This window comes from Gavia stellata, chromosome 5, assembly GCF_030936135.1.
Source record: "Gavia stellata isolate bGavSte3 chromosome 5, bGavSte3.hap2, whole genome shotgun sequence".
In the NCBI taxonomy this organism is placed as follows: Eukaryota; Metazoa; Chordata; class Aves; order Gaviiformes; family Gaviidae; genus Gavia; species Gavia stellata.
Window position 1 is genome coordinate 64823647 of NC_082598.1, and position 16097 is coordinate 64839743.

Here is a 16097-nt window from a genome sequence, read left to right on the forward strand (position 1 = left end):
GACTGGCAGGTTTTTTTTGAGTTGTATGGCACATAGGTACAGAAAAATCTTTGCTTTTCTGTTTCTGCAAGCAAAACCCCATGTCCTTCAATCAACCAGAGCTCTGATTCTGAGGATTTGCATGGTCTGAGACAAAGAACGCCTGCTGTCTGAGCAGTGCAAAATCCCTTCTCATCTTGGAGTGAACCCTAGAATAAACCCAACCTCTTCTTTTTTTAAAATAGGTGAAACTAATTTTTTTTTTTTTAACCAAGGAAGGGGATCGTGTTCTCTTCTTGGTTACTCCTTTAGCTCATCGAAGGCTGAGAGCCAGCAATGCCAGCACAACTGCAGTTTCACACCACTGTAGCTGACAGCAGCATGGTGTGACCAAGAGACTGTGTCAGAGCAGTAGGAGTATTGTAGAGTGGGAGCTGATGAGCTGAGCCTGAAGGGCATCGTGCAATGCATTAGAGTTGATTTTGGAGTGTGTCCCAGGGCTCCTGCTTCGTTACAGTTGGAGTATGACTCCAGAACTAGCTCAACCCCGCCTCGAGCTCCTGAAGTGCATTAAGGTGAGGTCCCGAAGTCTGGCTGCCCACAGTACTGTGTGCTGGTACTCCATGTAATGATGTACAGACGTGAAGTGTAGCTAGGTCCCTTTTCCTTAGACTGGCTGGTACCTCTGAAGAAATCCTGCTTGATTCGCTGGAATTTGTTTGCCAGTTGGGTTGCTTCGTTGTAGCCCTAATTTAACAAAATGCCTCTCCCGGGTGCCAGTAAAGGTAAGGGACTTGGGACAGTTTTTTGCAACCGCTTCCAGACTCTTTTATAAATGTTGTTGGCAAATGTTGCTTGCTCCTTGCTCTTCACTGATGCTCTAAATATAGGCTACAGGGCTCTGGTTGAAAACAAGACATGTAACGTTTAAAGATAAATGGTTTTCTGTCTGCTTCTGTTTTAGGAGGGAGATGTCTGGCCAAATTCTTCGACTGAAATCAAGGTGATCTTTAAACCCCGAGAAGCCAGAGTGTATCAACAAGCGGTCTACTGTGAAATCTCAGGTACAGCTCCTTTCTCCTGCTTCTGTTACCCATGGTGAAGGCGAGGCACAAATAGTCTTCCAGCCCCCTCGGTTCTTATGTAGTTGCTGGGAAGGGTGGGTGGTCAGCAGGTCAGGGCTGGCACATGCCCGCTGTCCCTGCGGTTTCCAGGTGATCTCCTGTCCAAGGCCAGCCCTCGCGATGCCTGGCTACAAGCTTGGATCACTGATCCCAGAACAACCAAGGCAGTGAAGGGATAAGCTTTCATGCCATGGGTTTGCCAGCATTTGCTCTGCTGCAAGGCGCCTGGAAAGGCCAAAGAATGACACAGCAGAACAGCTTTCGTGGACGAGCACTAAGCCCCTATAGACTATATACTTCCAAGATGAATCTTTATTACACGGATGCATCATCAGACGCCTGAGGCAGCAGGAGCTGAGTTACAAATGTGCTCCCAGATCCTGGATCACCTCCCGCTCCCCAGATGCTGTCAGACCTCAGGTGACTGAGCCCCGCTGAGTGCGGGGTGTCTGCGAAAAGACCATTTCTGGCCAGCCTGTGCTTCTCTCCCTGCGTGGGAATTGTCACCTCGTGGCTCGGAGTCTATGGTGCATACAGATAGCGTTGCACAGGCCTTGCTGTACTCAGCAGGGTGAACGTCCTCCCTGGGAATCGGAATCCGAGCAGTCCGCTAGACAAGCTTTATGCCCATCCTGTCTTACGGAAGTGCTGTCAAGTCTTCTTCTGGGAGCGGTTACTGTTGATGTGCGTATGGCCGTTAGCAGGGAGCTTCGCCTTGCCTGGGCTCATACTTCTCGGCTCCTGTGCTGTTGTCTCTGATTGCATCAGTATAGATGGCAGATTTTTATCTTCAGTTCTGTTTTGTGAGCTTTGTGCCTTCACTGCATGGATTTCAAAGCTCATCTAAGTGTGTGGGAAGAAATTCAGAGATCGTGTTTTAAACTCAGCATCCCGTTTTCAGGGTGCAAACTGATTACTAAATTAGAAACCAGCCCAAGGGCATATGTCCTGAGGGAGGAGAAGGGTCCCGTATCTTCTCCCTGGAGCATCTAGAGCTGGTCCCATCCATCGCAGAGTCAGGGACTGGCATTGAGGCAGGCTGGAAAATCCAGGGCAACAGAGGGAATTACTGTACTGAAACGGCAATCTCTCCCCAGGCCGAGAGGCCAGGCTGCCCCTGCGCATCAAAGGTGAAGGCATAGGGCCCCGGCTCCGCTTCAACTTTGACCAGCTGGACATCGGGAAGGTTTTCATTGGATCAGCCCACAGCTATGAGGTGAGCAGGAGGGGTTCGCAGGGGTTGGGCTGGATCCTCACAGCTCCCGGGGCAACGCTGAGCCTCGTGGACCTGGGGGATTCCTGGCAACTGAGGCAGTTGTGAGCAGGGAATATTTGACATACTAGTCAAGTTTGGGGGGTTTCACAGAATCTGGATACTTTTGGTGGGGTCTGAAAGGTGTATATTTTCGTGAAGCCCTAGTCCCTGCTTTTTGGCAACCTCCATTTGAGATCAGCTGGGAGGCTTCATGCAAAAAAACCCCCCTTGACACATGAAAGCAGCACTGGGTCAAAAAGAGAAGTATTCAGAGGCTTTTGTTTCAGCCCTAGATACAAAGCACCTTTGCACTCTGGCTCTTAAAAAGCAGCTGGAACAAATTTACTGTGTTTGAACTCAAGTCCCTTGCAAAGAGTTTTCAGTTAAGTGCATCCTACCGATTCCTGGGAGTCGGAGGAAAGCCATCCAGCCTCCTGGCTCCGAGCTGTCCCTAGGAAAGAAATTGGGAGTGCTTCCTCTCGCTGACGAGCCCCTCACCACGCTTCGGGCTTGGTGCACCTCTGGCTCTATGAAGAGCAAAGCATTTCTGGAAATGAAGCAGAGGCACTTTCTACATATTTGCCTCCCCCCAATGGTGTCAAGTCTTCTGAAAAAAAGAGAGCAAGTGAAAGAGGTAGAAGATGAGGCAATACATCATGCCAGACACTTTCAAAACCTTGACTGTGGCAGGGAAGGACAGATTAAGGTGTTTTCTTACGGAAATATTGTGTGCTCTGTGCATTTTTAATGCTGATACTTTATTGATTCTCTCTCTATCAATTTATGATTTTCATTACTTGAGAAAATGTGATGAAGTAGATGAAGCTGTTAGTGCTTTGCTAAGCAGCTAGACTGGAGGTAAACCTCAGCTCAGCGTCGGATCCCTAAGTGCAATTTGTAACGAAGGTGTAAAACACACAAGAGGCGAGAGTAGTGTTCAAGTTACCATTGTGGAGTTTGAATACATGCATATTTTCAGCAGCAGCTGCAAAGTTGAAAAACAAAGGATGTTTCTATGCTTCTGTCTCAGTTTTTCTGACAGGTTTTGCAAGGACAAAAACTAGGGAAAAGAAATTCAAAGCAGATAGCTAAGTCCACGGAAATGGCAGGATTTCACCCTGCAGCAATCAGAAACTACAGCTTTGCTTTGGGTAGGTTTGTTGGTGATTGACAGCGTGCCGGTACTCACAGGCAGATGTGGGCATTTCTCGCCCAACATGAAAAGAGCTGAATTTCAACAAACGCTGCGGGATTGTGTCACTTGTTCGAGGCAGTAGATCTCTCGAGCATTCAACAAAATATGGCTTGGTTCTAAATGTGCAGTTTATTCCAGTAATGGTAAAATCTTAGATGGTGGCTGTGTATATTTAGGAAAGAGAAATTCTTTGGAATAGATGGAGCTGCTATGCACCTCACGCTCATTCTTTACTGACATGTCTGTTGGAGCAAAGACTAAGAAAGTATCACCTTAAAGAAGAAAGAAGAGAAACCTAACTTCTATACTGTAGCAGAGTTGGGGAGTGCTTCTGAAGTTGGTTATAGTGCTGGCCTGAGGGGTCTTCTACATGCAATGAACTTGTTGGCTGCAATGGAAGCTGCCCATGTTCTGCCCTTGGCAGGACCAGGCTCATCAGGAGCAGAAGCAGTTGTGTGATGATCCACTAGTAACTGCCCTTCATTGCCCTTAGGGACGGGTCTGAATCAACTCGCTGATGCTGAGCAGGTCCTCTGCACTGCAAGTCAGAGTGGACTGCTCTGTATCAGTAGAATAAACCCAGCGTGACTCTGTTTAGATGAAGTTATCACTGCTTTGCATGTAAAAACCCAAAGGCAGAACTTGTCCTGTTGCATATTCTTTGGCTTCTGCCAAGCAGCAGCACACGGCATCTTCTGTCTTTTTACAGATGTTACTTGTTTAATGGGAAAACAAGTCAGCCTTGTGTAAGAAAGGAAGATTCCTTATGTATTTCCATTTTGCTTTCTTGCTGCTGCAGGCGGTCCTGTTTAACAAAGGAGCCATCGATGCTTTCTTCCGGTTGGTCCCTCCAGCTACAGCTCTGGGCTCCTGCTTCACCTTTCTGCCCCGGGAGGGCACCATTTTGCCGGACGGGCTCCAGGTCATCCGGATCTCCTTCAGTTCCACCATCCTGGGGCAGTTCACAGAAGAATTCAAGTTCAGTGTGAATGGATCCCCTGAGCCTGTGACCTTGACTATCAGGTGAGGAGGGTTATAGGAGCTTGGTGGGCACATCTGTAGCTCTCTCTGGGTAATCAGCTCCCCCCTACCTCATTTTATGATGGAGCAGAGAAAAAAGGGGTTGTCTAAGGTCTTTGTCTTGGCTCAGATCCTAGCACCCCCCCCACTAAGAGCCAAGACTTTTTAACCTTGACTCCAGTTTGAACCTTGCAATTGCAGCAGCCAAGAAGGTGTAATTGTCTGCGAGAGGAAATCATAGAATGGTTTGGGTTGGAAGGGACCTTTAAAGGTCATCTAGTCCAACCCCCCTGCAGTGAGCAGGGACATCTTCAAGTAGACGAGGTTGTTCAGAGCCCCGTCCAGCCTGACCTTGAATGTTTCCATCTACCACCTCTCTGGGCAACCTGTGCCAGTGCCTCACCACCCTCATTGTAAAATATTTCTTCCTTCTATCTAGTCTAAATCTACCCTCTTTCAGTTTAAAGCTATTACCCCTTGTCCTATCGCTACAGGCCCTGCTAAAAAGTCTGTCCCCGTCTTTCTTATAAGCCCCCTTTAAGTGTTGAAAGGCCACAAGAAGGTCTCCCCGGAGCCTTCTCTTCTCCAGGCTGAACAACCCCAACTCTCTCAGCCTTTCTTCATAGGAGAGGTGTTGCATCGCTCTGATAGTTTTCGTGTCCCTCCTCTGGACCTGCCTCAACAGGTCCATGTCTTTCCTGTGCTGAGGACTCCAGAGCTGGACGCAGTACTGCAGGTGGGGTCTCACCAGAGCCGAGTAGAGGGGCAGAATCACCTCCCTTGAGCTGCTGGCCACCTGTGACCATGCCTCCTCTGCTCTCAATACGCAGTTTAACTTTCAAAGTCTTGGGTTCCTCTAGGAAGCAGCTTTGCCTTCATGGTTGAGCCAGGGTGGCTCTGTGACTTTCTAGGACACTGTTTGCCCAGAATTTGGCAGCAGCAGATTCCTTTTGTGACCCTTTGACATCTCTGTGTGAGGACCGTGGGGCTTTAAGTGACTACCCGTGCTGGAAAAAAGTTTGACTGGAGGCCGTACGGGAAAGGTGTGGAGATGCCTGCTGCCCTGTCCCGGTACCCAGGAGCTGAAGTGACTCCTTGCTACAGGTAGCTCATTCCCCCTTGGGCCATGGCAGACAGTGTGATGGTATCAGCTTTGGGCAGTAGACGGTCTGGGATGTCCCCCTGAACACCCAGCAGGGCCAAGAGGGCTTTGGAGAGGGGCCAGCCTGGGTGATTCTGCAGCCAGAAGCAGTGTTTTTAAAATCCTCTGTTAACATTCCATACAAAATGGGTAGCAGCAGCATCAACATCATCTCTCATGCTAATGCGTTGGGACAAGCTGTCCTCCCGGCTCTTGTGCAGCGAGTGCTACGGTACCTCCTTTCTGCAGCCAGAAACGTGCTGATGCAGGAGACAGGAAGCTCTGCAGCAAGTGCTGTCACAAGGACTCGGGCATCATCCCCTGGGCTGGTGCCATTGCAAAAGAGAATCCTGACCGAGCAAGAGGGGAGAAGGGGGAAAAAAAAAAGCTGATGAAAGGAGAGGCAAAGCTCATTTCTCGGGACCACAGCAGCATGCGAACTTGTCCCAGCAAGTCTTAACCATGAGCTGGTGGGCTCATGTGGTGTAGGCAGGGAAGCTGATGCTGGGTGCTCTGGAGCTTTGGGGCTGGTTGAAGCGGTCCTTTTTTCCCCACTGGTGCCCTGGCTGCCAGTGCCCAGCATGTCCTCCCCTTCTCTGTGGCCGCTCTGCCCTGTTCTGCCAGTACGGCCCTGAGCTCGGTGCAGACCTTATGTCTCAGTGAAAGAGGATTGCTGGTCCTTTTTTATTTATTTCTTCCCCATCCTTGTATTCCTCCTTTCTAGGTGGTGGCTCCTATGCAGCCCATCTGAGGGTACCCCAGCATGCCCACCTGCTCCGGTACAGCTGTCCCTCAGCAGTAATTCCCATTGCAGTCCACTCTGCTCTGAGATGTCATCTGCCTCCTTGATTTCTGCCTTGCCTTAGTTTCAAGGATCCCTATCCAGTCCTTATCTCTCATTCTCCAGCCCCACAGCTTAAGCTGTTTGTTTTCAAAGGCCTTTTAGATGTCCACCCACCAGGTCAAGCTGAGCCTCCCTCGTTGGGAAGTTTGAAGCACTGGATTTAGTCCTCCATGGAGAAAAACTCCCAGCTCTTTTGAATGGAGGCGAGCTGGCTGGTGGAAGACTGGGCTGCAAAGGAAGGAAGGAATGGGGATGAGTGTTGAAGCGGTTCCTCTCCCACCTTGCGTTATCCTTCGTGCTCTGCAAGGACCCTGATCTCCCTTCACAAGTGCATTATCTAATGCTACTGTAAAACGCGGTAGTTGCCAAAACCACTGCCTTTTCCCCCATTTTTTTGCGAGCTGTACTGTTGTGAGCTGTGGTGCACAGAGCTCTGGGTTGGCTCCTTGCTCGAGCCTTCTGGGCAGTCATTCAGGTTTAACTTCCCTGAGCACAGATACGGTGCACTCAGCAGAAATGGCAGTCATTTCTCCGCTTGCCTGGCAAGGCTCATCCTTGGCAGTTTCCCAGTGTGATCCCCAGTCATGGTTGGTTTGGAGGTAGTTTTCCATCGTCTCGTGGCAAGTGCTGTGGCGGAAAGCATGCCTGCTCCCTTTGCTGTGTCCAAAGCAAGGTGTTAGGGCTTGGGCGGTTAGGTCTGGTTATGTGAGGTCCTTGGAGAGGGAACTTCATCATCATCATCAGGGATTTGCTCCCTGACTTAGTCTCAGGAACTGCTTCAGCTCCAAGAATCGAGAATTAGTATTGGATTGAAACTCCTGAAAGTCAGTTTTTTGAGTGCTTTTTAACTATGCAATCAGAAGATGCCCAAACCATAGGTGATTCTTCTTGGGAAGGAACCCAGCCTTACAAGGTCCTGAATGCTTGTTTCTTTGGTGTTTAGAAAGGGATGCTGGAAATGGGACACCACGGATGAACGCAGGTCCCTCCTGCAGGATGCTTGAGTCTGGTCATGTGCCAAACAGAGCCAGTGGCAGTCCTGTGACTAAAACTAGAAGGCAGCGTTCACTGTGGTCCTTGATTTTTAACTAAGAGGCAGAGCTGGCATTGATTGGCATCAACCGTGAAATAAATTAATGGCTGTTGTGCAGCTCCAAGTGCTGATTTCGGGGGATTTTGGTGAGTTTTGGAGTTTGGAGCCTGGCTGCTGAATTTAAGGACAGGTGAGGAGGTGTGGTGGGTTCAGGACACCCGTGTTCGGTGGTTGGAGACGTGTGTTGCTCTTGGATGTGTCAGCTGGTGCACTGGTGACAAGCTGATCCTTTTCCCCAAGATTCAGCTGTCCGCTGTGTAGAACTGTTGCTGCTCTTGTGTCAGTGGGTGTCTGGGCGCTCCTCTGGCTTCATGCCTCCAAATCCTGCATGCCTCATGATTGCATGGGTCAAGATGATCTGAGGACAAGATGTTCATATACTCCATGGGAACACCAGTTCCAGCAAAGAAATACCAAAGCAGAGAACCTGCAGCTGGCAAAGCTAGTACAATGGGTCCACTTTTGCGTGGAGACCTCTGTGTCAGCACGTTACAGATGGGGAAACTGAGGCACGGAGCCATCACTTGTTCAGGGTCCTTCATCAGGCCAGCAGCAACTTGGGGGCATACCCTGCCTGACATGGTGCCCTAAGGCACATCAGCAGCTCTCAGCTGCTGACCACTTTGCTTTGGCTGTCTCCTGTCCACATGGATGCTGTGCTGAGCAGAAAGGCGACGGGTTGATTTGAAACCCGCTGTGGTTCTGAGACCAGCTTTTATCCCTCCGAGCAGTAACGAAAGCCGAACACTTTGCATTTCTCTTTAACCAAACCAATGCCTCCTCTGCCTGTCTTTGTCCTCACAGGGGCTGTGTCATCGGACCAACTTTTCATTTCAACGTACCTTCCCTCCGCTTCGGTGATGTCTCCTTCGGTGAGTGTTCCCTGGGCTTGGAGCATAGGTTGAGAGGTCTGTGCATCACCAAAACAGAGCACCTGAACAGAAGAGCACCTGTCACTTGTGTTCCTCCATAGCAGCCTTTGAGGTGTTAAAACCAGGGCTGCTGGTGGCTTAGGCAGTGTTGTGCCATCATGAGGTCAGGTAGGACCAAAGGAACAGAAAGTCAGTGTTTTCTGGTGTCCCTCATAGTCTGTTCAGCCCCAAGCTCCTAATGCTTGGCAGCAGAATGGCTGTGAAAGTCCTTGTGCCAGAAGGGCCCAGGGGATGGGACTGCAGGAGAAGGGAGTTGAAGCCACATGCTAGCCTGTAGCTGCTCTGGGTGAATGTGCGTGTTGCAAGGGGAGGACACCATTTCCCCCACCTGACCTTCAGTGTGAGCTGTTGATTAGTGCTGTGAGGGCACCTCATTCTCACCTCCCAGGTAATATGCCCAAGCAATAGCTCGGCATCGGGCACTGATGTCCTCCGAGATCTGGGCTCCTTCTCCTTCCCTGCCAAAAGCCCAGGTCTGCTGATGGAGCCAGTGGCTGAGCGTCCAGAGCATCTCCATTAAAGTGCAGATTCTCGTTCTCCACCTCCGTCTCACAAAAGGCTTTGTACTGAGATGTTCTAAAGTTGAATTGTGAAATCAATTGTGATTGAAGGGCCATTATCATTCTGCACCCAGGATGCCTCTGTGTTTTCATGCTGCTCATGGACTTTCTAAGAAAACTCATTACCTTTCCTGAGCTGCTTCCTCCCCTCCCTACATCACCACTCTGCCATTTCTTTATTTCCTTTTGAAGAAATAAAACCAGAAACACAGCAGGCAGAAATATGGTTATGTAATAGGAGCTTCATCCTACTTAATCTGATTTCGTTAATAAGGCCTTTTGAGCTGAAGGCAGCTACTGTATTTTTGCTTCTTTTAGCTCTGCTGCTGACTGTTGTCTGCATCTGGAGACTTCGGTCTCCTTTGGGACTGTGAAGTCTGTGTTTGTCCTTTCTGTGTGCCTCCTGCCTCCCTGCTGGAGTAGTTGCTGGAGGTGGGCAGTGGTCACTGTCGATGGGCATGGATGAACTACCTGCTGTGTCTGCAGTTGGTTTTCCTCCCCACCTGTATTCAAGTAACGCTTGGTAAGCAGGCCATGGGAGATGTCTCCTCACAGAGCTGGCCGTCCAAGGCAGATGTCCACTCCAGAGCAGGTTGTGGGCTGATGTCCTGTCTCTGCAGCACATCCCCACCAGGTGTGGTTGTATCACTGCTTTTCCATTATGGAAAGCAAGTATCAAAGGTAAAGTGATGTAAACCCTTGCGGGCAGTAACCAAAGCCAGTGTGCAGCATGGATGTGATGTCCCCGTTTGTTAGGTAAGGTGAGACACGGTTCCTGCTAATTTCTAAGCAAGCATCAGGCTTGCCTCCTGTGAAGTGGGCTGCAGGTTGTCACGAGCTGAGTCTGATTGCCCCCAAACAGGAGATGCCTTGAGGATGCTGCCTAGAGAAACTGCATTAGAGTGCTTTGCATCGTGCTGTAGTAGCCAATTGCATCCATCCTTTCTTTTACTGGAGCTTCTCCTCGATGACAATACACTGCTTTTATATATTGAAAACTGTGGGGGTGTTCGTGGAGTTAACAGGGAATGTTACGGACTGAATTTTCAGAAAAAATGGTCTGTCTGGATGTACGCTCATAAGCGAGAAATAACTGATGCTGGTTTTGGGGCATGTGAGAGCGCTCCTCAGGTAAAGAGAGACAAAATTCTGGTGTTCGGCATCGCTAAGAGTGGGCATTGCCAAGGAAACAATCTCTGTGATCAGCATAAAAGAGAGCTTAAGTGACGATGAATTCCTTGCTTAGCTTCTCAACTAGCTGTGGTTCAGATTGAGAAGAGCTAAACTCCAGGCACAGTTTTATCATAACAGGATATTCACACCAGGACTCAGGGGGATAACTGGGGTGTAAATTCATATTTGTGTCATTTCCTAGGCTTTCCTCGCACCTTGTCGTGTTGCCTCACTAACACCTCCTTGGTGCCCATGACCTTCAACCTTCGCATTCCTGGGGACGGCTCAGGAGAGCCCAGTGTTACCAGTTTTGTTCCTTTGTCGGACAACACTCACTCATACTGGAGAAGGGGAGCCCAAGGTCTTGTGAAGCCAACCGAATTTACCATCACGCCGTGCAGAGGGACCATCCGCTCCCAGGGGGTCGTGGATATCCAGGTATGGAAAGAGTCCGGCCATACGTGCTTCAGCAGGTGGAGCTGAAGCTTCACTGATGCATGAGAGGGCTTTAGTGCTGCCAGCATAACGCGAGTAAGATATATGCATTAGTGTTAGGCTTTTGTTGGCTGGGTTACTCTGGGACATTTCAGAAGGAGCACTGTTTTGTTTCCAAAATCCTGAGCGGAAGGTCTTGTACCGTATAGTCAGGTACAGAAGCCACTCCTGTGTTTTTGAGAGCTGCTTAGAGCGATCTCTTGGATTTAAAGTGGTCAGAGGAAGGATGAGGACAGAAGGTGGCTGTTAAAAAGAGAGATGTCATTGGATAAAGCAGTTTGCCTTTCTTCCCAGTCTAATTTCTCCTGTCCTGTTGAGCAGGAGGAGCTGTATTCACTGCAGCGATCCCCAAGGGGGACTGCAAAAGCTCTGGCAGCCGTGAACTGCACAGCTTCTGCTGGGCCACGTTTTGCTCTCAGCTTCCCCCTGTAAAGCTGAACTCATTCTGTTCAAGTCAGCAGATTTCCTCTGGATTTATGCTATTCTAGTCGAGATTACAAACTGGTCCCTTAATTTTAATACAGTGGTGAGTAGAGCATTAGTCTAATTGTGCTTTAATTTAGCTTGCATATACCCTGATAACTGCACAGTGTATTTAACAGAGCAGATCTTGTCAGAAGACTTTTATTACTCGCAGAGCCTGTGCTCTGTACATGGACCAGCAGAAGAATTAGGGCAAAATCCTCCCTTTCCTTACTGTGGAAGGAGAACCGGAGGACACCACACATGGACGATGGCTTTTGGGAGCGATGAAGTATTTGATGGTCTTCTCTTCCGCCAGGTCACCCTGTGTTCCAACACCGTGAAGAGATACGAGCTGGCACTGGTGGTGGACGTGGACGGCGTTGGCAAGGAGGTGTTGGCATTGCCTCTCACAGCCAGGTATCGCCGCTTCCCTTGCAGCTCATCGTCTCTCCTCGTGCACCCCCCACCAGCACACTGCCTTGCACGCGGTTTTCTGGCTCCATCTCCAAATGAGAAGCGTTGCTTAATGAGCTAGTTCTACCCAGCTAGCTAGGAGAACAGCAGTGCTTTGAAAGCAGCCCACGTTGAGAAGCACCTGTGCTCAACGGACAGGCATGGGGCTGAGCCTTTTTCTAAAGGGAACAGTAATTATATTCATGTTTGGCCTGGCTTTTGGTGCTTGAGGTGTAAGAAATTTCCAAAGGGCTGCCTCTCCTTCTTCCTGCAAGTGGTGGACTTGTGCTGGGTTGCAACCAAAATGCAACATTCATTTGGGACACAGTGATCAGCCTGCTGAAAGCTGGTGTCTGGTTCAGTTAACGAAGGCATGTGCAAATGGGGAAGGGGCTTGTGTCAGGACTGGTGAGGGGAAGTAGAGGCAAGATCTTAGGATGGGGAAAATAGTCCTTGATGTGGAAGGTGAGCTCAGGTTTCTCTGCTTTCCTCTGGTCCTTCTGAGACGTACTGTTCTCAGATTTAAGCCAAAAGCTGTTCTTGCTGCAGCCAGATTCGATGCTGTTGTGCTGCAGTGGGTGTCAGTTGAATTGCAAGAGGCAGAGTCTTCCAGTCAGTGCCTGGGCTGCAATTCCGTAAAAGAAGTGCAAATGGGAGCAGACAGTGTATGGACCCGTGAGGGTCAAGGAGCAAGGTGGCTACAGAAGTGGGGAAGGGGTGACCAGCCACTGCGTGAGGCAGGTGGTGGCTTGTGCCCTCTGCTGCTGGGGTAAATGGCTGAGTTTTCAGGCAGGGCAAGAGAGGTATGGGAGAGGAGGGAGTAATTTTTACTGAGATTGTGGGGTCTTGTGTTCCCTGAGGCTTGGTGAGCCCTGGTCATGGGTGGGAAGGCTCCCCTGGAGCTCATGCCTTGCTGGGAGCGTCAGGAGGGTGCAAGGTGTCTTTGCAAGCCTCCTGGGGCAAAGGTGCCCATCAGACAGCTCTGGGACAGGGCACAGTGCTCTGCCTGGGCACTTGGCAGCCCCTACAATGCTGAGACTCAGGGTTTGCTCCTCCTTTAAGAGGTTGTTGTATAAAAAGAAATTAAAGGCAATTTATTGCTGTAGGGGTCTTAAACGTCCATTTGACAGTGACACGTGTTATGCGTCATTTCATGCTATTTGGGGAGTAAACAAATTCTACGTTCTCTCAGTATCTCCAATTCCCTTTTCGTCATCTCTTTGCCTAGATGCGTCGTTCCTCGGCTGCGAGTGCTCAACCCGGTCATGACATTTGGACGGTGCTTTCTAAAGTACCCGTATCGGCAGATGCTGACGCTTGAGAACGACAGCAATCTCCCAGGCTGCTACACAGTTCTTCCTCAGGTTTGGCATCGCATCCACCTCCTTTCCTCCAATGTTGTCAAGGGGTATATTAGGAAAAAAGGAGTTTTGGAGAAGACCTTGCTGGTTCATATTCAAACCTAAAGGTTTGCTGAGAACAGGAACCTACCTGAATAGAAACTTTAGAAAGCAGTTAAATAGGAACCTGCGTGAATATAAACTTTAGGAAGCAGTTCATAGTCTAGTCTTTGGGGTGCTTTCCCGTAGGAGAACTTAGAAGGTCATGAAAGGCTGCTGCAAGGAGGCTGCCAGCACAGGAGCGGGTGTTTGTGCCTGCAGCAGCTCTCGGACCCCCTCAAGATGCTAAGCCCATACTAGTCTTGCATCTGTTTTTGTGCCTTTCTCCTTTCTCCTAGGGATTTTTAAAAATGTGTGTGAATTGTCATTGTGGCAGATGTCAAGGAGTTCAGAGTGACCTTTGAGGAAGCTTTAAAGTTGGTTTTGATTCTGTGCCTTATAGGAACACAAGAAGGATGCTCCTGTGTGGTACTCCAGCCCCACGCCATGCGGGATTATCCAGCCTCGCAGCTTGGTGGAGGTCCCGGTTACACTGGAAGCCCAGGTGACGGGAGAGCAGGACACAGTGGCTCGTGTCGCGGTGTTTGGGAGCGAAGGATCCCCGCTGGTGAGTGCTAGGGGAGATGTGTGCCTTTGTGCGACTCATCTTGGTGGGGCATAAAGTGTACAGGGATTCTTCCTGGGAAAACATGAACTTGTAATATATGGCTGGTGTGGACAAGGAAAGAAGGGATCCGTGGCATAAGCAATGGCTCATGCCCAGAGAAGAGGAAGGATGGTATTCTCTTAGGTGGTAATCTAAGTGTCTGACACAGCATTTCATTATGGATATGTGAGATGGGATAACAAGCCCAGTCTAAAATGCAGCACGATCCCTGCCTCTCCTACTCTGCTGTATTATTAGATGAGCAGCAACCGCTGCTTCATTAGGACTTTTGCTCAGGAGCTCACAGGGACCTCCCTGAATCCTGCTAAAGCAAGCACGTAAGAAAACATGCTGAAGTGATGTTTTGTCCAAAGCTGGATTTAAGCTTTTCTGAAGTCAGGCCCATCATGTTTGAGAAATATCCATCAAATCTCTTTGCCAAAACTCCCAGCCAAAGACACGTGAGTCTCCACACCATTTGCATACACAACAGCAGCAGCGACAACAAAATGTAGTCGAGAGAACATTGTATGTAGTGTCCTGGCTTCATCTAGCTGAAATCTAGATGAAATTTAGTTACACTTTAAATGAAAATGATACTAACTTTTGAAGCTTTTGAGAACTTTTGAACTTTTGAGAGGGTAGTGAAACATTGGAATAGGCTGCCCAGGGAGGTGGTAGAGTCACCCTCCCTGGAGGTATTCAAGGAGCGTGTGGATGTGGCATTGTGGGATGTAGCTTGATGGACATGGTGCTGTGTGGTGTTGGGTGGGTTGGTTTTTGGTGTGTTGTGCCTTGTTGTTGTTGTGTGGTGGTTGGCTTGCCTTTTTTTTTTTTTTTTTTTTTTTTTCCCCAGGTTGGACTTGATGATCTTACAGGTCTTTTCCAACCGTAGTGATTCTGTGATTCTGTAAATATAAGGCATGCTTCCCTTCAAAAGAAGGGTTTCCCCCCACTAGAATTTATGTCTGTTATTCATATAATACCAGGAATACACACAAGCACAAATCAGAGGCAAGTAACTTGCATGATCTGTACTCTGAAGAGCCTGCTTTGCTTCTGACTTGTGCTGGTTGTCACAGGTGTCGCTTTGGGAGTGTTAACGAAGTTAGTCTCCAAGTGGGGCTGTGCAGCAGCAGAAGTCAGGGAGGGTGCTTTGGGGCAAGACTGAGCAGGAAAAGGGGTGGGAGCAGGCACAGGGTACAGGGAAGAGAGCTAACAGTGTGGAGGAGGTGTGAAAAAGCAAGCGTGGGAAACTGGGTTTCTTTACCCCCTGATACCGGGAGCTTGTGGCTTTCAGATGGGATGGCTCCAGATCCCACACGTGCTCCAGGCCTTCTGTTTCAGTCTTACCACACTGGAAATTTCAAACCACCCTAATTATCCCTCAGTCTCGGAGTACCTTTAGAGCTGTCTAATCTTTTTAAACTTTCCCTGTTCTCTTTGATCTTTCCTACCTGCTTCCTGGAGCAGAAGATCCATTTAGTGAGCGTTGGAGAAGGACCAGTTGTCTCCGTGCACCCGAGTAAAATAAATTTTGGCCGTATCCAAGTTTTACAAGATGCTTCCCAAACTCTCCGCCTCTGCAATCAGACTGTCATCCCTGCATCCTTCTGGGCAGAGATGGTAAGTATCTGTGGGGCTCTTTTCCAGCAAAAATGGTCCATAGCAGCCTGTGACTTGACCTTTCTATGCAACATTTCCATATCGCTCCCTGAGGGAGAAAGGGAGATATTCCATCACAACGCGGGAAGAGGAGCCTGGCTCTGGGGGCAGTTTTCTCTGGGGAACCCCTCAGTAAAATAGAAAGTTTGCGTAGATGTTTGAGCAGAAATGAGTCTGGATCACTTTTACAAGTTGTCCCTTTGTTTTGTGGAAGGTATTTAGCTCTGAGAGTCATGCTTTTGGAGCTCTAGGCGATGAAGGGAACCCTGTGGCCCTTTGCTCCTGAAAGGGCATGGGTTTCCCTGTGGTTTCCCTGTTCCCTCTGCATCTGCTTTGCCTCAACCTCCAGCTGACGACAGAGACTAGGGTGTGAGGTCTGTCCTCCAACTGCTGGTGGTGAGGCGAGTTTCACACTTATAGGGGGTCACCCCAGCTGGATTGTTGCCCAAAAATATGCTTGTAAGGGTGGTGTAGTGACGGAGTCTGTAGACTCCGTAGGGTTGCAGAGCATCTCTGGAGACTAGCTGCAGAAGAAGGTTATTTAATTCATGGAGGCTGCCTAGTGTGACAAGCTGCGTAGCAGGAGGAGAGCTTGGCTGCTTCCCTGGCAGGGGGAGCAGGGCTGATGCAGGCGGGAAGGGCTCGGGTGCTGAGGCT

The 16097-nt window shown here is 49.4% G+C and overlaps 1 pseudogene; it reads left to right on the top strand.

Annotated features, from left to right (window-relative positions):
* LOC132317156 (hydrocephalus-inducing protein homolog) overlaps nucleotides 1-16097 on the top strand; it is a 74423-nt pseudogene that overhangs the window by 23003 nt on the left and 35323 nt on the right.